The sequence below is a fragment of the Ochotona princeps genome, chromosome 16 (assembly GCF_030435755.1).
Source record: "Ochotona princeps isolate mOchPri1 chromosome 16, mOchPri1.hap1, whole genome shotgun sequence".
Taxonomy (NCBI): Eukaryota; Metazoa; Chordata; class Mammalia; order Lagomorpha; family Ochotonidae; genus Ochotona; species Ochotona princeps.
This window is the reverse complement of record NC_080847.1, coordinates 16,973,669-16,998,429: the sequence shown is the minus strand read 5'-3', so window position 1 is coordinate 16,998,429 and position 24,761 is coordinate 16,973,669.

Sequence of the window (24,761 nt, the reverse complement as noted above, 5' to 3'; positions counted from 1 at the left end):
GATTCTCCCCACCCCTCCCCAAACCCTCCAGCATTCTCTTTATAGTCCTTTCTGCTCTAGGATCTCCAGAAGCGTGTGTCACCATTTAACTGCCCTTCTCCCATGTGGCTTCAGCTTTTCCCAAAATACATTCCATAGTTTGCTTCTACCATGCTCCATGAAAACAGAACATGATCAACTGCATTTGGACATGCTGCATCACACATTCTTTTTTAACCAATAAAGCACTCATTCCTAATAAAAGTTCTGAGAAATCATGAAGTAGTGCCATAAGTTGTTGAATAAGTAATCTTGCCGTTTTAAAATCATAAATGGCTTCAAGGAGCTTTTTACATTTTCCCTCATGTCATAGAATCAATCTACATCAATATTCTACCAATCTATTTTTCCCTAAATTCACTTTCTGAAATAGACAGACTATTTTCTATTATTCTAATTTTCTGGGTTTTTTTTAATATCTGTTATTTTTATTTCAAAGGCAGATTTACAGAGAGAGGAAGAGGCAAAGAGAACTATCTTCCATTCACTGGTTCCCTCCCCAAACAGCCATAACAACCAGAGCTCAGCTGATTCAAAACCAGAGCCTGGAGCCAGGAACTTACTCTGGGTCTCTCACCTGGGTACAGGAGCTCAAGGATTAGGATCATTTTCACTTTTTTTTTTCAGGCATTACACAGGGAGCTGGATCAGAAGTGGAATAGCCAGGATAGAAACGCAGGCCAGGTTCCTGCACCTGGATGGGATACTGGCACTGCAGGTTGAGGCTTGGCTTATTAATCTACCACACCGGTCTCCCAATTTTTTGTTTTCTAAACACTTGCATCCACCAGAACGAGGTCAATCATCGCCATAAGTGACTGTGGCAGTCCAGACATCTTTGCACCTATTCAATATCAAGGAACTGAGTATTCCCTCAGACCTCTGCAACTAAGGCAAAAATAGCACCTTTCAGGTGTGAGATAAATGCTTAGGAGACAAAATCAACCTTTGCTTGCACATCACATCTCTGGGTTGCAGCCCACTGGATAAGGAGATGTCCCAGTAGCAGCAAGAGGGCACATGGAAGATAATGTGTGTTTTGTGGACAAGAGCCAGAGCCATCGACCCAGACCATGAGTGAGTGCACCTTGAATATTCCAGAACCACAAGTTCTCAGCTGAATGAGCTGTCAAAATTATCTCAGGAAACGCCACATGCAGAATCACTCAAGCTCCGCATCACCAGCAGTGACGAATCATTGTTTCAAGCCTGAAGGTTGAGGTTATTTCTCACATGTGATAAATAAGGACAATGCATGTTTATCTCACAGAACAGGGAAGATCCAGGAAAGGCCCTCTGTTATGAAAATTCTGTCACCTTTCATCATGGATTACACTGGACTTTGAAACTATGAATATCCTCAAGGCCTATCATTGTGCAGCTATGAGAGAAGAAAATGTCCTCTCTCCTGAGCTAGAACACACATGTGGTGCATAGCCCCCATCCCAGTCATAATGATTCACCAGGACAGGTATCCCCAGGTTCTAACACCTCTCTTTTAACTTGCCATTTCACTAGACTTTCCTAGTCAACCCCTCATGCCTCCCAGCAGATGTTTGTTCAGCTTGTCCATGAAGTATCCGGAAAATGGAAACCATCTAACACGTTGTAGCCTTATACATATAAAAAGTCATTGTTGTTATTAGTGTTATTCTTGATTTTCTCTCATTTAAATTATACCTTCAGACTGTTTTAGGAAAGATGGATGTCCAAGTTGAGTTGGAGTTTGATCAACTCTTTCTTAATAGCAGTCAAAAGTGGAGAATGGTTCTATTTTTAATGTATAAAAGAGTCTCCAGAAAAATCAATGTATGAACTTTTTTATATTCTCATTCTACCTACTAGGAAGAGTCCAGAGCCAGCACTTGAAGAAACAAACAAAAATCCCACTCGTTTAGATTAGATCTGTACTAGCCTTACCTCATAACTGAAATGACACACGCATACATATACATATTCAGTGTAAGCTAATGTTTTTCGACTTCCTTATCTTCTCCTCTTTTGCCTTTTCATGTACATTCAGAGATGCTAAACATAAATTTTGTTGGAAAACAGAATCATGGACTTTAAGAGCTAGAGGAAACCATAAGAGCTGCCCAAATCATACCAAATCTCAGATAGAAAGGGCAAAGTGTGAACCATACTCCTCTCTGGAAAATGCTCAATCATGGAGCATCAGCTACCCCTACGTCTCCCTGTCCCCCCTCGTGCATCCTTAACAGAACTCAGATGCCTGCATAAATAATCCCAATTAGAAATGCATTCATCACATAAAAACTCGCCAAATGAATGCCTCCAGGAAATAACACTCCAATAAATCTTGCAAAATGCCTGCAATTCACCATCTTCCAAGTTATGAGCATATGGAAATGAACATAATGTTTGCAATTAAAAGACTTACTTGACTTCAGGTACACTAAAAACATGCCTGAACCTTTCAAATGTACTCCAGCACAATGAATATGGTTCTATAAAACTTGGAGCACATTTTATTACATAGACATTTGTCATTTATTTCTTCGAAATTGCATCCTCTCAGTCACTTGCTTCCTCTGTCAGTGTGCTTTGTATGCATAAAAAACAGACGAAATCTGAAATTTTTCTATGTATTTCAGGAAGAGAAGGGTAATAATACTAAATTTTGCAGTAGCTATTATGAACTGTTAAACACAGACTATTAATGTATTCCACTCATGATTATTTTAATGAGGGAATCCATAAGTTATCTATCAGACTTTAATTTCCATTATGATACTTATTTATAAGGGTGCATTTCTACAAAACATTTTTGGAGAGGAAATTATTTTCTTCTTCATGGCTTTCCAATGGAGATTCCTATCTTTTGGAAAGTCAGCAGGACAAAGCTAGGATATTTACTCTAAATCTCACTGTACTCACTTGTGCTTCACCTACAGAGGGACCAGGCAACATTTAAAGGGCCAGATATTACGTATTTCAGACTATGTGGTCTCTACTGTAGCTACAGAAATAATGTCACCAAAGATCACAACATACATGAATAGGAGCTGTGGCTTCCATGTGAAGGCAGCAGGCAGATTCTGACCCAGGAGTCACAGTTTCCTCACTCCCGCTGCCCACTAACTTACTCAGACACTTTTTCAAGTTCTCTTTTGACCCGATGGAGACAGGGCTCTCAACACAAGCCTGTTTCAGAAAATGTGTGGCAAAAGGGAAAATCAAAACTAAGTGTAGGTATGGGCATTTGGTTCAGCCATTAAAACATCATTTATGATAACTATATCCTAAACTTAAGTATCTGGGTTAAAGTCCCGGCTGCACTTACAGTTCAATTTCCTGTTCATGCACATCCTTTGAGGCAACAGGTGATGGTCAAAGTAGTTGGCTCCCTGCTGCCCACATGGGAGATATGGAATTAGGTTCTAGGCCCTTGATTTTGGCCTGGCCCAGTGTTACTGCATTTCAGCAGATGAAAGACCTTTCTCTCTCTCTCTCTCTCTCTCTCTCTCTCTCTCTCTCTCTCTCTCTCTCCTTCTCCTCCCTCTGTCTCTCTCTCCTTGAATGTGTGTATGTATGTGTGAATCTTCGAATAAATACAAACCACAAAAAAATACAGTTTCATAGGTACTTGGATTCTCCCCACCCCTCCCCAAACCCTCCCACCATGGTGGATTCCTCCACCTTGTTGCATAACCACAGCTCAAGTTCAGTTGAGATTCCCCCATTGCAAGCATATACCAAACATAGAGTCCAGCATCTTATTGTCCAGTCAAGTTCAACGGCTTCTTAGGTATACCCTCTCTGGTCTGAAGACAGAGCCAGCAGAGTATCATCCCGATCAATTAAAAGCTCCAACATACAATCAGCAAAAATTTACATCATTATGGAATTAATTGACACAGTAATGAGTAACCAATATGTTAAAAGTAAATGCGAGTTCTTAATTCTTTTTTAAGACTTTTTAAGATGTGTATATAGGCTTCGTAGTGACTATAGAGAATAAACCTATAGTAGATACACAAAGCAACCCAAATAAATCAAGAGACAGTAAGATAAAGTCACCTACTGACAAGAAGAAAGAAGCAAATTCTTTACAAAACACCCAGCATGCATTTACCAAGTTGGTAACAGTAAGCCTTGCATATCCATAGTTAACTAGAAGGCAAATGTTGCAGATGTATTGTCACTTCACTTGTGGGAGCCAGTCTCTATTTTTACCCATAACTATTCACGGAGGAAAAACATAGCTCAGCAATGAAGTACTCATTTAATCCACATTCTTTAGCAACGTAAGAGTTTAATAGAAGATTTCTCTAGTCGTTGATGTGTCTCTCATGATTTTAGTATTTGAGCAGATCTGCTACACACATTATTTCCAAATCATCAATTAAATTATTGTTTCCATTGAAGAACACCAATTTTCCATTTTGAACATCCAAAATAATACGAGTAATTATCTAACTAATAGAAAGTCACCGGACTGCTTCCTAGATTAGGAAAAGCATAGCTCTCTGTCAAATTGGGAACAAAAGAAATGGAATCAGTGATAATTGAGAGTGCCTCCTCCCTGGAAGTTTACTGTGTTCACTGTGGAAAGCAAAGCACCCTTTGATTATGATAAATGGGTTTCTGTAGCTTTTCCATGACTGTGCAATATGCAGTCTGTAATGAAGTTGTGAGATGCTCCTTTCTTAGGCAGCGGCTCTGGAATCTGCCCAAGCCCAGCACGGATATCACAGATGTAGCTTCATTCGCAGGTGGCAACGTGTTTCTATGCTTCCAGCAGAAATCTCTGATAAGCTTGAATGCACCATTGTATTTCCTTTCTAAATGAAAGGGTTCGTAACACATTTTTTTCTTGCATGGACTACAAACTCACTGACAGCTGAACACAGTTGTCACTTGCTGATGCAGCAGGTTGAGTGCAAACTTTGAAAGGACTGACGATGAATCTTCCATGAACTGTTGCAAGAGCCTCTACATCCGTTTATCAACCCTTTAAAAATGATGACATTTTGCAATGGAACAACTGATGTTTCTTTTTTTCCTTGGAGGTGTAAATTATAGGGTTACCTTTTCCCATTACCTAGTTTCTGGTTCAATTATACTGAACTGCTACTCCAAACCACCCCTAATCAGGCATGTATGTGTGTTAATGAAGTTTCTTACACATACCTGAAAACAACTGAACTGAAGTTTTCTTAAAGAAGTGTCTTTATCAGATCATGGAATTGAAAAGTCTGACTGCGAGCATGGTGTCAGACTCGGCTTGATATGGGAGCTTTATATATATATAAAACATATAAATATATTATCCATTATTTTTACTCTTCTCTTTTTTAATGCTGTTTCTACTCTAAGAAAACATACTGTCTACCTGGTTGTTTAGGTGTTGTGAGCCATGGGAGAGAGAGAGAGAGAGAGGCATGGGAGAGAGAGTGAGAGAGAGAGAGAGAAAGAAAGACTTCTATCCATTAAAACACGCCTTAAATGCCTACCACAGGCCCAGCGGTGTGGCCTGGTGGCTAAGTTCCGGCAGCTCCACTTCCCATCCGGCTCCCTGCTTGTGGTCTGGGGAAGCAGTCGAGGATGACCCAGGACTTTGGGACCCTGCACCCGCGTGGGAGACCTGGAAGAGGTTCCGGGTTCCCAGCTTCGGATCGGCACAGCACCGGCTGTTGTGCTCACTTGGGGAGTGAATCATGGGAGGGAGGATCTTCCTCTCTGTCTCTCCTCCTCTCTGTATATCTGACTTTGTAATAAAAATAAATAAATCTTTTAAAAATGCATACCACAGCTGAATTTGAGCCAAAGTTGAAACCAGGAGCTCAGAAATTCAATCTGAAACTGTGAACGGCAGAATCTCAAATCTGGGTGCCACTGTCCCAGGTGTTAGCAGGAAGCTAAACTGGAAGCAGAGCCAGGCATCTAGCGCAGCAATTCTGACGCAATGCTGGCATCTCAGATGGAACCCTAACTGCTGTGCTGAATGCTCAACTCCAGAATGCATGTATTCTTTTTTTAGTTAAAATAACACCTTCTCAAAAGTAAATAAAAGTTTGCTATTTAGACTCATAACTTAAAATGGCCCAGTTTTGGGCCCTGTACTTTCTCGGAACCAAGTTTTGAACCCTTTCAATTGTGAAAAAGCAGACTGCCACATGCACAATCTTTGACACTCTGATCAGCACCACACTATTTACAAGGACAGCCTGCAGAATCCGGGTGTTCTTATTAGAATGAGGTGAGTGTTAGCCAACTAGATGCAGCAAGTTTTCAATATGGCATCAAGAAAAGATTTGCCAACTGCTTCCCTGCTGACCAAATACCGCTTCTGTTGTTGTTGCTGCTCAATGTTCTATTACCAGCATATCATGATACAGAGATTCCAAAGTCATATCCACCTCCATCCCTCATGTTCCAGTTCAAGCAGCATCTAGTTTGAAACCTACTTAAAAATCATGTGTTGCACAGCTTACATTGTAGTCACTGAGTTTGGCTCATTGATGTCATCTACGTATGTCCTTTATAAACAGTCGTTACATTTGTATTTCTTCAACATGACAAGTAAAATTCCACAGATGCTAGAATATATAGTATATTTTGTTTTACAGTAGTCACCAGGCCAAACAGAATTCAAAAGTTTTGGATACATCATCATATTGATGTAAATGTTAAAAATCACAGAAATACACAAGATCAGATTTTACTCCAACACTGTGCTGCATCCTAGCTCATCATTACAAAGTCCTTGCTAGAGTTACCAAAGCACTAAAAATTCTAGCACCAATTTTATCTTGACATAATGTGCTGTATGTTTGCTGTCTCAGTCTAATTTATATCTTTAATGATTTGACTTATAAGCAAATCACAGTTCCAATTCCATGAAAAAAAAAAAGTTTCCACACCTAATTACCAAAATTTGCTCCATAGCCTGAAATGCAAGGGTATGCATGCCTCAGGGTGGTACTAACTGGGAGCCATTAACTTGGTAGTGTAGTGGATAGCGATAGCGGCCTCTGAATTAGCCAATTATCGACTGCGCCAACGCAACGGTTTAATAAGAAGGAAACGAAATGCCACCTTCTGCTTCTCATGATTTGCATCCTGTTCTCCCCTATTCCATCCATACCAAAACGGTGTATTTCTCAACTCTTGCCTCATGAATTTCTGCTGGAAAATCACACACCCAAACATACTTCCTATTTTACTCTCTCATGGAATAAAAGAACCTCTACACTGAACAGGATCATTAAGATCACTTGGCTATACACTTAAATGGCCTCTGTAATATTCCCAGCAGGTAATTTATCTCTAAGCCTTTGGTTTATAAAGGAAATGATATTTGGAGTGATCCGAATTACATTTGGTGGGAGATAACAATTACGGTATCTAGTCTGAACTCCTTCATATGAATGGTTGATCCTTCTAATTTATTTAGCTGGTTTAAGATGAAATTTCATCATTTGGAAATAATGATGAGAATGAAGAGATCTGCTACACGGAATTTTACCAGGAAGATGACTAGGTAACCCCTATATGATGAGTTTAACCCACAGTTAGGCAGGTGCGGTAAGAGCTCAATGATTGACATTGTCTACCACTCCGAGTCCATATCTATATTTTGTTTTTATGTATCTTTTCCACTAATAAGTGCTCAGAAACATTAGAATAGTTTAGGAGGAAAAGACACATATAATCTTGATAAAAACCCAAATCTGTTAAATTTGATACTTTACTCTCCATTCTGCTTTCCTCTGAGTATTTTTCTTTTGCATAGTAAAAATCATATTATGCATATACTTTGGAAGCATATTTTTATAACATAATTTCCCATATTAAAAATATTGCACAAATATTATATTAAATGGCTGATTAACTCTTTCATCTTGCAATCATACCCCAATTTATCTAACCATAACCTATTCTTGAACATTGAGTACAAACACATTTTAAGCTGTAAGTACATAAAAATATGAGAATTATCTGTACCAATAAAGAGTTAATTGGAAGGAAAACAGGATCAGATGCACCCGCTACAATCAGGAGGGAGAGCTTGTCACATAAGATGCTAAGAGCAGTTTTTCTTATTATTATTCATTATTATACAGCAGTTAGTGTTATTGCCAATATTAATATTTATTGAGTATTTATTAAGTGCTAGACATATTGCAATATTTATTGTGGTCATTTCAAAAGACTGCAAGGTAGCGTTTAATATACTTGACAGGAGATTGAAACACAACAGATGCTTTAAGAACTTCATAAAGTTCACGTTACTAGCACCTGATTCACAATTTGAATCTAACTTCCTGAAATGTCCACGCTTTCACTAGGTCAGGTGGCAAGTAACCAAGTCCACTAGAAATTCTCACCTCCCAGGTAGCTAAGGGTTTGTCAGAATTGCAGTAAAAACACAATGCAGATCCTATCAGAAGGAAACCTTCCTTCACAAAAATAAGCTGCTTTAGGAATTGATAAAATTGTAGTCCTAAATGCCATCATAGTTCATTCTTTGGTCTAAATTTCATGCAGCCTGTTTAGCCCAGCTTTGTTACAGCAAACTCATTCCCTTACCAGGGATTTCTTCTAGGAGCTATTAAGGGAATGAAGTTCTGGGAAATAATTACAACTGGAAGTAGTGACCTTTCTTCTTTCTTGAATCTTTTTGGCCTGGATATGACCAGCGAAACCTCTGCAATCTTGTTCCTGCACTGAGGAAGTTAATGGGAAACCTAATACAAACCTGAGACATTTAAGATGTGTTATGCTTACCTTTCTCTGTGCTGTTGCTACAATAATTTCCTCACTATTGAAGACTATTATGAGTTAGGCTGTTACCACTAAAAGCCTTTTATTTTGCTTAATAGGATCTTGGGAGAACTAAGACACTCAACTCATTTGATCAATGCAGCATACTTTTTAACAAAGATTTATTTATTTTTATTGGAAAGGTTTCATATACAAAGAGACAGAAATATTTTCTGTCCAATGGTTCACTCCCCAAATGGCAACAACAGCCCAAACTGAGACAATCTGAAGCCAGAAGCCAGCAGCCTTAAAAACACAAAAGTTCTGTTGCTGCAGAACAATGGTATTCACCTTGCAATCCTCCTGATTTGAATTTATCTAGTACTGTGGTTAGGAGTGTGTGGCTACTTCTGACCAATGTGCCGGAGACAGAATTCGTAGGAATTATTTTGTGCAAGGCAATTAGGGAAACGCCAATTCCTTCAGAGTATCTTTTTTCATTAAGAGACTTTTTGACTTTTATTCATAGTTCTCCACATAGTTTGTAGGAGTAGCAGTGATTAAAATCACAATGTTCAGGCTTTGATAGAGAAGCAGTCAAGGTCTATCCTTGATTTCCAAGTTAATGATGAGTGGAATGAAGATCACACACTAAAACCATCATATGGCCAACACCCACAAACATACATAGCATTCAACAGGAATATAAAGTACTGTATGATGTGTTAAGCCACCGAGATTTGGGAATGTGTCTTATCAGGCACATACAGTCGGTTTTAACTAAATGAGCTGCTATAAAATTGTTACTGTGGATTGGTTTAGTCAATGTTTAAGTAGGCAGTTGCTTTAAACTTTGAGTCCCTAGTAGATCATTTCAACGTACAATACCTTAAAGCCTTCAGATACAAAGTGCTGGTACTTTACAAAGGAATAAAAGAACTCCTTCTTTTCTTTGTTTTACATGGGTGAATAGTTGCTTTATTTATTATGCAATTGGTAGTGGTTATGGAGAATTTTTCTTCGCAATGCTAGAGATTTATAGAGCTGGGTTGCCCTTTTATTAGGCAATATATTCAGTTTGGCATTCTTTGGTGCCTGGAGAATTTGGCATAGATATACTTTTATCATAAAAAATTCTCATAACGATTATTATTACCATGCCTTATTGTTTATCAAGCCTTACTGCAAATAAATAAATAAATAAATACAAACATATGCTGTTTGGATCTACTAAGACTGTTATTCTTTGAGTAGAACAAAGAATGATATAAATATTTCCAAGGCTCAGTGAATATAGTAGTCAAAAATGGCGTGTGTTGCTGAACTTACAAATAAGGCATTGAGACTGCTATTCTTGAAGCTAAGGTTTCCCTGTTGCGCAAGGGTTCTAACACTTCTGAACTGCCCCCATTATGCCTCCAAGGAAGAGCAATAATTTACTTAAATCTTGACTTCATCACTTCTCTATAGACTGCTACTGGAAGAAGAGAGCAGTTCAGTCTCTCAATGTTTCAGAGTCTGAAGAAACATTGAGGCCACTTCAATTACACACAAGAACAAGGAGTCAATGGAACTGGAAGTGATTTTAAAAGATGGCAAATTAGAATCTGTTTCTCTCTTTATTTCATCGTGCAGTCTGGAGAAAGAGGAATTACTGGCCTATGTCATCTTTCCTCCTCAGACTTCTTAGAGTCATTGTCATCTTGTTTTATATTTTAGATTTACCATAAAAATATAATCCGTTTAGCTCTACATGATCCCCAAATGTTAACTGCTGCTACCATTTGTTGACTTCATATCTGGTAAGAAAGGAAAATGTAGGTTTAAAATTCTCAAGGTAATCTCATGAAATGAGTATGTTGATCTTAAGAGACTCACAAAATGTAAGTGAATTTTCTTGGGCACACAACTACACATGGTAAGGACAGGAATCAAGGTCAGTACCCTGTATATAAACCTTGCCCTCAGGAACAAAGATTTTGACCCACATTTAACAGAAAGACAGCAGAGTCAAGGGAATGTTATCAGCACATTAAATCAGTGATAGAGCAGTAATTATGCTGAAAGTCCCAATGAGCTGACAATTTCTTTTCTCTTAGCTAAACATTTTCTATTCTAAAGTTCATGCAATACAAAGAGTGCAGTGGGTACAGTAACAACAATACTTTTTCTCCTTCCAAACGTTTGTGTTTCTTACAGAATGCAGCATCCAAGCGGTGCCCCCTTTAGGCTGTTTCTCTAAGTATGTTTTTATGTTTAGAAAGAGGCACAGAAGCAAGGCACAGGAGTTTGCCTCTCACATGGTGCTAAGCTGATGCTTTGTTCGTGCCTTTGGAAAGCAGACTGCGACCATAAAAGTCAGACTACCTGTGGGTGATGGCACCAGGCCACTGCCCAGCTGCCTGGAGTGCATGGCTTAAACTTCACCTTCCCCAGGGCCTGAGGCACAGCTTTCAGGCTTATAAATGGAGTGACCTCCAACATGGCCACAAGGTCAAGGGGAGTAGCCATGGAACATGACCTCTGACATGACTGGAAGAAATAGACTCGTCTTACAACCAATTACTGCATCCTTGGTGGGCGTGGTGTCTGCAGGAAGGCTCCCTCCTACCCTCCCCTTCCTTACCCTTTAAAATGCAACCTGTGTGTAGTAAAGTGGACATTCCTCACCAGCTTGTCTCCGGTGGTTCTTGCAGCTGAGAGCCACCATCTGCCTCTAGGTGACCTCGGGGCCTGCTGGCAGGTCTAAACCCTGAGAACCAGCATTGAGTTAGAAAGATGCTCAGCATCCTCAGGCCATATGAAAAATCTCCTAAGAAATCTACCAATAGGGCCTCCTCACCAGAAAACACTTCAATTGGACAAACTGTTTTAGATACTTGCCTCGGGGCGAGCAGAGAGGGAAAGTTGCTGATGCCAAAACCAGACTTTAAACAACGAACAATTTTATACAGCAAATAACTGCTTCTCATTCTGCAGATGAGAAACCACCAGCCCACAGAAAGGCAGAGACTTGTTGAAGGACATGTTGACAAAAGTATGGCAAAGTTTGAACCAGGAGAAAGTTGATCATAACTCTCCTATTGTGGTCAAGCAAATCACTAAAACTCTGGTTAGAGATGATAAAGGAGGGTGATCCTGAGCTACAGGTAAATAAAGAGGAAGTGAAATGAACAGTCTTCATGATGACAATGCTAGCTAAAGGCAGAAAACAGGAAGGAAAAGAATAAATTAATCTGTATTTAGCTAGCCAACATATATCAGTGACTTCTTCCATATAGAAGCATGATTCTGGTGCTAAGAGCAGGAAGCGACACAATTGACCCTGTCTTCAAGGGTCTCACATTGTACAAATGGAAAATAGACTTAAATCACCAAGAAAGTGACACCACAGTGTCTGAGAGCCTGCTTTTCTCTTTCATATTGCTGCTATTCTGAGACCCTGTGTTAACTCCTAGTACACCTCTCATCTTACTGTGTGAAACTAAGTTTTTTCACTTTATGTACCCACAAAACGTCCAGTGCAGACAGAAGTATCTCTCTCTTGTTCATCTGTGACAGAACCAGGCTGAAGTGACAAAGAAAAAAATCACATTAAAATAAAACATGGGGGTCTAGCACGGTAGCCTCATGGCTAAAGTCCTCGCCTTACATTTGGGCGCCAATTCTAATCCCGGTGGCCCCACTTCCCATCCATCTCTCTGCTTGTGGTTTGGGAAAGCAATCAAGAATGGCCCTGGGGCCTTGAGATCCTGCACCCATGTGGGAGACCCGAAAAAAATTCCTGGCTCCTTCTGGCTCAGATCAGCTCAGCTCTGGCCATGTGGCTACTTGGGGAGTGAATCAGCAAACAGAAGATCTTTCTCCTTTGTCTCTCCTCTCTTTGTATATCTGACTTTCCAATACAAAATAAATAAATATTTAACAAAATAAAAATAAACACATGATGTCTAGTTCTTGAACCAGACTCGTATTCACTGAGGAGTGAGTTTTATTAAAAATAATTTTATCAACAGGCAGGAATACAATTCTTGTGACAGCCATTCATGCTTAGGAGTTTCCTATGGGTAATTCCCTAAACTAGCATTTATTTATTTCAAATAAAGAATTAGAGAGAAGGAGGGAAAGAGAGGAAGAAAGTAAGGTATAGACACAGGCAAGAAATAGAATCTTTGATCTATTGGTTTACTCCCCACATGAATGCAACCTCCAGGGCTAGGACAGGCTCCCATATGGGTGGCAGGAGCCAATATTCTTCCAGTTATCATGTGCGATCTTCCCAGGCACATAGCAAAAAAGTTTCATCGGAAGAATTCAAGCCAGGACTTTAATGGGCACTTGGATTCAGGCTGCTGCCAAGCAGCATCTTAATTCACTATGCCACAATGATGGCATCTAGGTCACGTTACACATATGGGCCAATCCACTACCCTGACTCTGCCATCACCTTTGGTGATGAGACGGTGGTCCAGCTTCAAATAGATAATTACTCATGCACATGAAACTCTACTAGGAGGAATCTCAGAAAAAAAAAATTACCATCCATTCTCCCTATTATTTACTGATGGTGGAACTAAGCTACAAAGGGAAATGTGAATGGACGAAGATTACATACTAGGACACTAGAGCTACTTACACAACCAGTATCCTGAACTTGGTCTTAAAGTCCTTGGAAGGCCATAATGACATTTTGTTTTCTTTTTTGTTTCTTTTTACTTTTAATGTGCAGTAGGTACTAAGCCAAGGGCCAGTGCTGAGGCTCTTTTCATAGCCAAGAAGCGAGGCTCTCACTCTACCAAGCCATCTGCTTTTCTCAACCTTCTCTCTTTTAGGGGAAATAAGCTGCTCCTTCTTCCTTCCCCTCCTCCTCACCACCTCCCTCAAGCTCAGTGAGAAGTCCCTCTCTTCTCTGCTACACACACATATGTTTTGATTTAGAGTCAGACTGAATAACCCACTTAAAAAAACCACACACACACACAGGATGGAGGTTGTGTATGGCTTGCTATAGTTAATATTACTGTAAACTTAGTCATTAGAAAGGCGTACCCAAAAGCAATGACTCCATTTCCTGGCACAACTCCCCTAGCCAAATATCTTGGAAAAATAAACAGAGTAACAAGATGGACATTTTTCATGCCTGTTAACTTTGCAACATGTGGTAACCAAGAAGGCTCGTGTAATAGGAAACTGCTCTAATGAAGGCCTTTTCTCCCAGTGCCACGCTGGAGCTGGAAAGGAGAGTGTGCCTCCAGCGATAAGAAAGTTCTGTTCTAAAGAATGTTTTGACGTTGTCTTTTGAAATTTGCAGCTGTAGAACATAAAACCATTTTTATTTGGGTTGTGGGAGAGTGAAAATTGTATAAGCAATTACATGCGAATTGGAAATGCAATATTAAATGTCGAACAAAAGGTATATTTTCTCCTAATACCAATGAAGCTGTATTTTTCTAATGGACTCCCATGATTCAAACATATATAAACTAAGAAAAAAAAAGCTTCAATCTTTCATTCGGTTATAAGACCCTGGTGTACAGGGAAACTTTATAACAGCATGGGAGTTTATAATCCCCCGGCAGGAGGATTAGAAATTCGCAATGAAAGAAGTCCTTAATCTTATACTTACATAACTGCGCATTTTTAAAGATTTAAATTGTACAAATCAAAAAAAAATGGAGATCATTTTGTTCTTTTCTAAAGGGTACTCACAGATAAATGATGACTGGTTAGAGCCTACTGAACATTTGAAACATTTGTAGAATGTAATTTATTCACACCAAATACATCAGAAAAGTAACTCTAGTGTTAAATTATAGCATGAAGAAATTAGAAGGCAGAAGTGAGCAGTTGGGTTTAAATGGATGCTCTGAGATTTGGAGGAAATGTCAGAGAGGTTCAAACGTTCATAATGTTAAAGTAAATATTTGGGCATATTTGGGCCTACCTCAGGAAGCCTTTATCCCAGGGTAAGATAATACTGTTCTTCACAGGATATGATAGAAAGGGAAGACCGTTTAGTGTGGCCCATTTAATTTTTATACAATTTAGTTATAAATTGTATACAATTTATTTATGAATGGCTAACTTGAGTCTAAAAAGTTAAAAGTGAACTGGATGGTATCAATAGTTCTTTTGCTATGGTCTGAATTTGGTTTACTTTTTGATTACTTACGTTTATTTATTCGAAGACAGGGTGGAGATTTCTACCTACTAGTTCACTTCTCCAACAGTGGGGTCCAGGCCAGGCCAAACGCTCAGTGTTTCCAACCTGAGTTGTAGAGACCCAAGTATTTGACCTTTCCCCTGCAGCCTCCCAGGGTGTGCACTAGCAGGAAGCTGGAATACAATCAGAGGTGGGACTCAAGACTCAGGCAAGTCAGGGCAAAGAATGGGCATCTGAGTGGGACCTTGACCACTGAGCCGAAGGACCACCCCTGCAATTGCAAAATAACATGACTCTTTAAACCACCTTTCATTCTAGAATTAGTCTAAGATAATATTCATCTACATATGCCTTCATACAGCACAAACAGAAGCAAAGAGAATCAAGAAGAATATTTAAAAGGTTTAACTCTTAAGGAAACCATTAACAGCATATTTATGATTCTATCTGTAAAGTTTTCTGATATCCAGCCACCTAGTTAATGTCTGGGTATCTGATTGAAAAGGTCAGTACACTTCTTTCAAATTGCAATAGGAGAAAGCTTGGCAGCGTACATCTGTGGTATTAGGATCGGACAAAGTTTATTTTTAGCATGGACATCAAAATCTGCAAACATTGAAAATAAGGGCCAGCACTGTGGCAGAGGGGGTAAACCTGCCTGCCGCACGTATTGACAACAGCTTATAGGGTACGGGTTCGAGTCCTGGCTGCTGAACTTCCAATCCAGCTCTTTGCTAACTCAACTGGAAAAGTAGCAGATGATGTCCCAACAGCTGGGGTCCCTGTCACTCACATGACGCACATGGCTGGAATTTCTGTTTCCTGGCTCAGCCCTGGCTGGTGTACCTAATCTGGGCAGTGAACCAGAAGATGGAAGATATCTCTGCATGTGTGTCTCGCTCTCTAACACTGATTTTCAAATGAAAATAAATAGATAAAACGTTTCAAAAGAAAAATAAACTGAGTGCCAATAATATTTAAAATGCATAGTCATGATAAAATCCGTAACACGTCCTACCTTGCAGTGGAAAATAGGTATATGAAGTGTAAACTGATCCTTGGAGACCCTGCATGAAGGGCCACAGTTATGAGCTTTTTCTGTAGTGTTTGTAATGCACATACCTAGTGTAGGACTCTTTTTTACAACATATAACGAACTCCCACTTGTTAATAAGAAAAAGGAAGACCATATTTTTAAATTGGCAACAGACTAAAAATTCTCTAATGAGTCACAGCAACACATATGAAAACAGCAAACACACCCAAAGCTTTTGAAAATTTAGGAGGGAGAGAAAATGAAAGAGGATAGAAAGGTTTAGATGATGCCAGGCACTGATGAAGATTTAGAGTAACAGGAATCTTACATACACCAAAGTCTAATATAGTACAGTCATGTTCTCACTCAAGACATGTCTAAATTTTATTTTTGTTCATAAGAACATGGTTTATAGTAGTAAAGACCTGAAAACAATCTCAGCATCCATAACCAACAGAGTATACATTATAGTCTAGCCATAAACAGATTTCAATACAATAGAGAGCTAAGAAATTTCACCTATACTTCACTGGATGAGCAAATACAATGATCCACTTCAGCAAAAGTAATGAAACATTCAAGAATAGATACAGTATGCAATCATTTACAAAATGGGAAAAAAACAGTTGAAAAAATTATCTGCCGTGTTACAAGTTTTTAAAATGGTAAACAGAAGAGGGCGAGATGTAAGTTTTGTGGGGTTAAGGGTACCAATAAGTTTGCTTTCTGATCTTATGAAATTTATAAAATCTGCTTAAAAGGCAGAGAGTGGGATAAAGAGAGAGAAATATTTTACAATTGCTCGTTCACTTCCCCCATGCACACAACAACTGAGGTTTAAGTTGGCCAAAGCCATGAGCTTGGAACTTCAGACAGAGATTCCACATGAGTGGCAAGGACCCAACATCTGATCTTCCACCTGTTGCCCCCCAGGGTGCCCATCAGCAGACGCAGAGTCAGTACAGTATTCGGATAAAGAATGTGGGTTCTTCCAGCAACAATTTAACTACTGAACCAGATGCCTGTTCTTGCTCTTTTTGATAATGACTCCATGGTGCTTATTTTATACAACTTGATAAGCTTTTAGATTGATACAGTTTTCTCCCAACAGTTGTCCACCTTTATCGGGAGTTAAACTTTTTGTGGTTGAGAATATCCATGTTCATTTGTGGCACTAAAATATTAAATGAGAAATTGCAGCTGAGAGAACAGCGTCACACATTTCTTTCATTATGCTAAATTGTTATTACTACTGCTCTTGTTAGTAAATGTTTACTTACTCTCTCACCCTGTTTAATTTATATTTTAAAATTTATTACATTTATGTATTGAAGGGAAAAGCAGTATATAAAAGATTAAATATCACCTATAGTTCCAGGCATGCACAGAGGCACTTGCAATATATTGCCTGTCAACAAGGTTTTGAGTGTTGGTTGTACTTTTGATTCCAGCTTCCTGCTAATGTAGACTATGAGAGGTCATAGTGATGACATAAGTAGTTGGATTGCTTGTACTCCTATGGGAGGCACAGATGGAGTTCTGGCTCCTGCCTGCAGCCTGCTCCACTCCTGGCTATTGCCAGCATTTAGGGGAATGAATCAGTGAACAGATCCTCCTCTCCCCTTCTCTCTTTCTAACTTCCTCTTCTCCATTATCTTCCTTTCAAATAAATGAAAATAAAAAACAGAAGTAGTTTGCCCTATACTACATCAGAGTCTAGGCTTGAATCCTGGCCCCGGCTCATGACTCTAGCTTCCCATTCATGCAAACCCTGGGTGGCAGAAGTGATGGTTCAAGTGGTTGCCAACCATGTGTGGACTGAGTTCCCAGTTCATAACTTCAATATCCAATTCAGTCCTGGGCATCTTTGGCATCCGAGCTGTAATGCAATGAATGGAAACATGCTTTCATTATGTGTGTGTGTGTTTCTCTGCCTCGCCAATATTTTAAATGATTTTTAATTCTTTGAAAACTCATTATGAGTTCAAAGGTTCCCAATGAGTCATGGTTTCTTATCGGAAAGACAAGTATGGTTTTTGAATTCACATTGCTGACTTTGTGGGATGAGGGTTCAAGGACATCGATAATGAAAACAAAAGCAGAATGCACACTGCAAGTGCTTTTTTTGTGTTGCTTGTGTTAAAACATTTGAAGCTATTTGGTTTTAACCATCATCAAACATTTATTGGGAAATGCAAGATGAAAGTTTCAGTCCAAGTGAAGCAAACACTGAGGTCACAAATGCTCCCATAACCTAAACATTTCAGAATTAAGTTTTTTTTAAAGCCTCTCATTAAGTATTTAATTTAATTATTTTTCAGTGCTTGAGGCTAATAGCGCTTGAGCACATAGTTCTCCTTAATTTCATTAGCAGGCATTTATGAGTCCCTGCTGTGGATAGATATGGGAGAAATACAAACTTTAGGGTATTTTTCTTTCTTATTAAGATGAAACGCAAAATAATTCTTTGTGAGTTTCAGGGTCAAAACCAAGTAAGCTTCAGGATGCCTGTGGGAAGCAGTCATTCGGTAGATGGAGGCCTCATCCAAATGTTCATGACTATAATACATCTAACAGAAAAACTTCAATTTGAACACATCCTAAAAATATCTGGGATATTAACTCCTTAGATTCTAGCCAGAGCTCAAAAGCTATCATGTAAGCCTGCAATTCAAATTTTTCTTCATATTCTTCTCCCTTTCCACAGCCCATTGAAAGTATGGGAAATGCTCTACAACAAATCGAAAGATGAAAAATTCCAGAATGAGGTCATGTAAGGAGAAAATCTTTCATTCTTTACAGGAATCAAACAGAATCTGCAAAATGCACATTCTTGCCCAACAGCATGTGCCTAGGGTTTCATCTGGTTGGAAAAGTACGTTATGATTACGAGGAGAGGACTTGGCCCTCATTCTTTTCCGCAAACCAAAAACCATGCAAGGCAACTGGCTAGAAGAGGTGAATTCCATTACCAGTGGAGATTCGGTGGAAATCCCGGAGTTCATGCTGAGAAAGGAGAAAGTCTGTATACCAGTCACACGTGACAGTACTGCCCTAACATGATTATTCACTCGATTCCACCAATGACTCACGTTGAAATGTCCAAACACACATTCAAGGGGTGTAATAAGCACTGACAGTTACATCCCTGATCAGACTAAAGAGGAATAGACCATGAAAGAGCAGATTTTTATGAAAAATTACTGTTTCTGTCTTCCCTGTGCAAAGTGGAAAATGATACTGGTGTTCCTTTTTCAATGTGTTGTGGTATAAAACTGAACAGGACAGACACCCAGCTTTATTATGGATTAGTTTAATTGACACTGGGGGAGCCAACTGACCTGCCTACAATGTAACTTCATCAGTGAAAAGGATTATGACCACAGCTACCTTGTAGGATAATTGTGTAATGTAAAAATGTCTGCTGGCATATCACAATACTTGATGAAACAAAATATTTTGTTATCATTGTTCATCTCTTATTTGTGCCTCTTTTATAATTAGTTTATTTATTTCCAGAAATAGGGCTGACTTGCTATAACTATTAACTAATGCAAACTTTAGGATTTCTTTGAAAGTTTGTTTTCCCTTGTTTCCTTCAATGAATATAGACATGCTTAACATTCAAATGTTCACACAACTAAAAGAGACTCATTCAGTCCTTTCTGTTTTCTGTACATTTTAAGACATTATTTCCACAAAGTGCAGATGATGTGCCTATACACACAGCTTCAGGCAGTGGTTCTTTCTATTACCATTATGAATTCATTACAAAAATACTTATTTGCATATTATATGCTTCATGATCTAACTCAAGATTGTCTTGACTATAATGTTCAAGAAGAGAAATCCTCTCATTCTGATGCATGCCAAGCATGTGTGCAAGAAGACATTAACGGGGCATAACTACTAGTGTTCCATTTTTCAAGAGGATTTTTTGAAAGTTCTTGCTCAGGATAGAGCGTGAATCTTGCAACAATGCACACAAGCAACTTCCACAAACATAGCAGCCAGCCCACGACTCTGGTTTTGGGGTCACTATCTTGGTCCAGATTTCTGCAGCCATCTCTGCGGAGCATGCTGATGGACACTACTTGTCTCTTGCACTTCCCTCTAGCAACATTTGGTTTCTCCCCAGATTAACCGATGCCCATTCCTGAGTTTAGTTCAAGTGCTTTTCACAGGAGCAAGACAGCTCACTCCAATCTACTCACCTTCACAGAACTAATTCCAAAATCAGGACTACTTTACAAGTCTATAGGTCTGTGTGGTTTAAAATTACTCATTAAATAGCAAGCAGGTTGAATTCCTCCTTCTCCCTTAATTAAAATTTCGCTAGAATAATTTGGGTCTCCAATTAAAGAAATCTTTTAGTTTTACATAATGATGGGCCTACTGGACACAACAATATTCTCCAGAGTTCATGCCCAAAAGGCTATTACTTAAATTCTGTTGAGTGTCTCAACACTTAATTGATCGAATTCTGCCAATGTTTATTTTCCATAACCCATTTTTAGCCAGGGTTGAGATATTTTTTTAAAATTGGAAGTGGTTATCATTTGGCAGCTATTGTACAACTCAGTGACAAAGACTTTTATTTTCACTCACCAAAGAAGAGCTCCTTGAAATGATGCCCTCCCATCCTCATTCTGAATTTTCACTGGAATTGATTACTTCATAGTACAAAACAAAAGGAAACACAATGAAGCAAACATGAAAATAAGCAGCAAGGCAAACAGATGTGGGTTTAAATTCCAACTCATGTCTTATATAAGTGGTGGGAACTGAAGAAATACCCCCTTTGCTGCCTCACATTGCTCATTTTAAAACTGGGGAACATTATCTATATTATAAAGTTCCACAGAATATGAAATTATGTTATCAGATACACATGCATGAGTTGTTAGATTTGCTGGGTAAGGGACTTACCAAAAACTTATGGAAATGTGTATTTTTTAAATCACATAAATTTTAAAAATTTTGTATCAAAATAAATATATCTTTTAAATCCATTTTCTATGAATTTTTTGAAGTTCCTTGATAAGGAGGATAAGTTCTCTAGGTAAAATGTGAAAAGTATAGCTATTGTGTTGGGACAAAAGCAGTGTGATCATTAGTTTAAGGCTGTTGTCAAAAAAATACACAATACCAGATAAGCAGAGCAATGAAACTAATCTGTTAAATTCTTGAGATGGGTAAATATAAGCTCAACTCATAGAATGTCCACAATTCTAAGACAGCTCAGGTCTACCATCTTGGTAGGATCTTTGCTGCCTATGAAACTGACTGGAAGTCCATGCTGTGTCTTCAACTGTGCAGCCAAATCAGAAACAAAGTGGCCTAGGAGTTGGCCTCATTCCCTTGTTCCCTGTCTGATATTTACAGAGTTTATTCCAGCCCTGCTTCAAGTCACAGTATCTGAGAACTGAGAGCTAATCTTCCTCATCCCTGTACCAGAGCTGCCAATTTCCTGTCTCCAGTCGTTTCTATGGGGGCACTATCTACACCCACATTTCAGTTCACCTCAGCTCAGCCAACATACATACTACTGTACACTATCACTCACTCTCACAGAAAATGTAAAGAAACCTTTGGTCTCCATTGTCTGACAAAGAAAATACAAAGTTGAAGAGAACATAAAATAAGACAATTCTCCTCTCCATCCAGTCAGACAAAAACCTGGCCAAGGAAACCCTGGAGAGTGTGCACATGTTGGTGGGCGTCCTAGTTCCTGTTGAGTTTTTGAGCTTTTACTTTCTCCTAGGTGCTACTCTTCTGTCCTCCGGAATGCTTTCATGTCAAATGTCAGAGTCCAAGTTGCTGCCTTCTAGGGAGGTGTAAAAAAGGCTTGCCGACAAGAGCTTCTTATGAGGAACTCTGTGAAAAACATACAGCTCTGAGAACCACAGTAACGCACAGACTGGATTTTCAGTTAGGCACCTGGCACACAGATTCTAGGGTTTCAGACCATGCAGCATTCAAGAATACAATAATGTAAAATTACCTGGAGTTTAAGGGCCCAGAGTCACTGTGCCCAGCTCCATCTTAGCATCTTTTTCATTCTAGCCACATCTCCTAGTCCCAGCCCCACACCATGTTATGTTCTAGCTATACCAAGTTTTCTCACCAACTTTATCCTTGCATGATCACCTTCACAAATAAACACTATTGTTGATGTTCTCAATTTCTGAAGTACATAAATGTATCCTAATGCCTTTCCTCTCTTCATTTTGGCACTACATAAAATTTTTGACATATGGACATCATGCCCAGATAGCATCTACTTCACAAAGCTTTTCTTCATTTTTCTACTCCACACAATGCAAATATTAAAAAAAGAATGTTGTCACCTGTCAATAATGACTGTACTTTAATATTCTGCCTCTCCACCATTTTAAGTGGAACATGAGAATGAGTGTCCAGCAATAGTTGGAACTGGATTGAGTAAAGCACTTCAAAAACACTCCTCAAGCAAAGCAGTCCGTGTTCTTGGTATATTTGATGTTTAAAACTTCAGAGTTGTTTTCATTGCAAAGGTTTTTCTTTGGACCTTTCATCCATCTTTCAAAAATATACTGTATCTTTGGAAACGACCAGAACAAAAGTAATTGGAGGCTTGCCAATGCAAAAGATACAGGTTTCACAATTTGTGCAATTTCTTTACATCAATTTACTTGTACATTTTATGGCCAAGATCTCTTATTTAACCCAAAGCTAAGAGTATATTAAGCTGATTAATCATAGGTATTTTTAATCTCATTTGACATTCAAAATTCTGATTATTTATATTCTAGCTCTGTGCTAGTTCTTTAAGGAAGGAAGATAAAATGTAGCAAAAAAAAAACTTATAAGAGGAAAAATAAAATAGGGTCTATTTAATGACCATACTGTGGTCATTAAACTGTCCATCACACTATTTCACTTGGAATTTCCTTGAATTTTGATCCCTAGAAAAACTTAAGAATGAAGAGGAAACAAGGGCAAATTGTTATTCCTTCTGCACATCAGATTATCCATTTCCTTGTGTGGGTGAACTGAACTAGTAGCCAGCTATAATGTCACAAGGAGGTAGAATAGTCAGAGTGACTACGGAAACAGAATTACAATAAAAACCATCAGGAACAGATTCAATGATAGGAAATATGTGCCTAGTAGAAGTGTTAAGGACTCTAAAACAATAAACAGTAACATGCACACGTGTAGTGATTGTTTGATTCAGGGAGAACTTGAAATGGATATAAAAAGTACTTATTTTTGAGGTTATATTTGCTAATTCTTACAGAGTTTACCCACCTGGAAATGCACATAAACTAAGAATGACCTAGTTTTTGAACTGACAGAGATTTTTGCTGGATGAGAAATTCTGGTTTTTTTGCTTTGTTTTATTTGAAGCCATTGGCTAAGAATCACCGTTTCTTTAACTTGACCATATTAATTAGGGGTACCTATGATACATGGGCCACAAACTGAGATGTAGTAAAACACTGAGTGTTGCATTATACCACTTTACACAGATGAAATATTTAACCTGATCAACCAACCCAGATTTGACTAACTGATGTTTTTAATATGAAAGGCACAAAAAAGCAGAGATTGAGAAACACCTTCCATTCACTAACTTATGCCCCAAATATCCATACTAGCAAAAGTCCATACAGGCTGAAACCAAGAGCCTGGATATGATTTCCCAATTTCCCACATGGACAAAAAGGGAGCCAACGTTTTGAACCATTATCTGCTATTTTTCAGACTATACAACAGCAGGTAAGCAGATTTGAAGCAAGTAGCATGAGTTAGAACTGTGATATGTTTGTGACAGTGACATATTCTTCGATATGTTTATACCATTTTATCTAACCATTTGGTGATGTGCCCTAGAATCTATCATGATACTCTGCTATGTTTTTCAGCAATTTGGAACAGAGTCTAAAAGATTTAGACAGTCAGTTCTCAACAAAGATTAATTTATACCCAAGTGACTTTTGGGAATGCCTTGGATCATTTTTTTTACTCCTACATCATGAGAGAAGCTAATGGTTTTGAATGGATAGTAGTGGTCAAGTTTATTAACATTGTAAAATATACACCTAACAAAATCATTCAAAAGGTTAATAGATAAAGAAATCTGATATAAAACTCTTTTTTTAAAAAAAATTTCATGATACAATTCCAGAGACTTAGGGACTTCCCTTTCTACTCAAGTCAATGTCTGAGGGCCATCAGAATCTGCACCACTTGGAAACCTAATAGAAATGCAGGATCTCACATCATCCTTCTGATTGAAGCACAAACTTTATTTGAGCAAGACTCAGAGGATTCGTAAGTGCATTAGAATTCGAGGTGCACTAGATTGGAATGGGGATTCTCTGAACTTACTTCACAGAGGAAAACCTGATTAGGTCTCAAGCAAAAGCTCAATTTACTCATGCCCATCCATACCCTTGATTTTGATTGACCCATCTGTAGTTGTTCCACTGGATGCAGTGCAATTCTGAGCTTCTTTAGATGATTTTAATGAGACCAGAGGGATAATGACTCATGTTTAGAATGTCATGACGAAGACAGGCTGGTTTATGCCTTTTGTCCTAGAATGTTATCCTACTGCTTCTCTCTCTTCAGAATGTTCTTGGAATAAGTAATAATTTCTTAAAAGCTAACAAAAATTCCTAATAATAAAAGAATTATTAGTTGGATCTTACTAATGTCAATAAATCTTATTCTTCAAGAGATATTAATTCTGCGGAATGGCAATCCATAGAGTGAAAGACATTTTCAAGACATATACTCAATAAA